We start from the raw sequence: 238 nt of genomic DNA, 5'->3' as shown, positions 1-238 counted from the left end.
AGTTGCCACCTGAAGCCCCCCTTGCATCCCTGGCAGTGGCCGCATAAGCCTTGGGTTCGCTTACAACTAGACTATGCTGGTCCATTTCTCGGCAAAATGTTCCTCATAGTAGTAGATGCACACTCGAAGTTGTTAGAGGCATTTCCAATGAACACTTCCACATCCAGCGCTACCATTGAGAAGTTATGAATTGCCTTTTCAACCCATGGACTTCCAGAAATGGTAGTTACAGACAACG

This window comes from Montipora foliosa, chromosome 9 (genome assembly GCF_036669935.1).
Source record: "Montipora foliosa isolate CH-2021 chromosome 9, ASM3666993v2, whole genome shotgun sequence".
Taxonomy (NCBI): Eukaryota; Metazoa; Cnidaria; class Anthozoa; order Scleractinia; family Acroporidae; genus Montipora; species Montipora foliosa.
The sequence above is the reverse complement of the archived record's forward strand: the minus strand, read 5'-3'. Positions refer to the sequence as shown.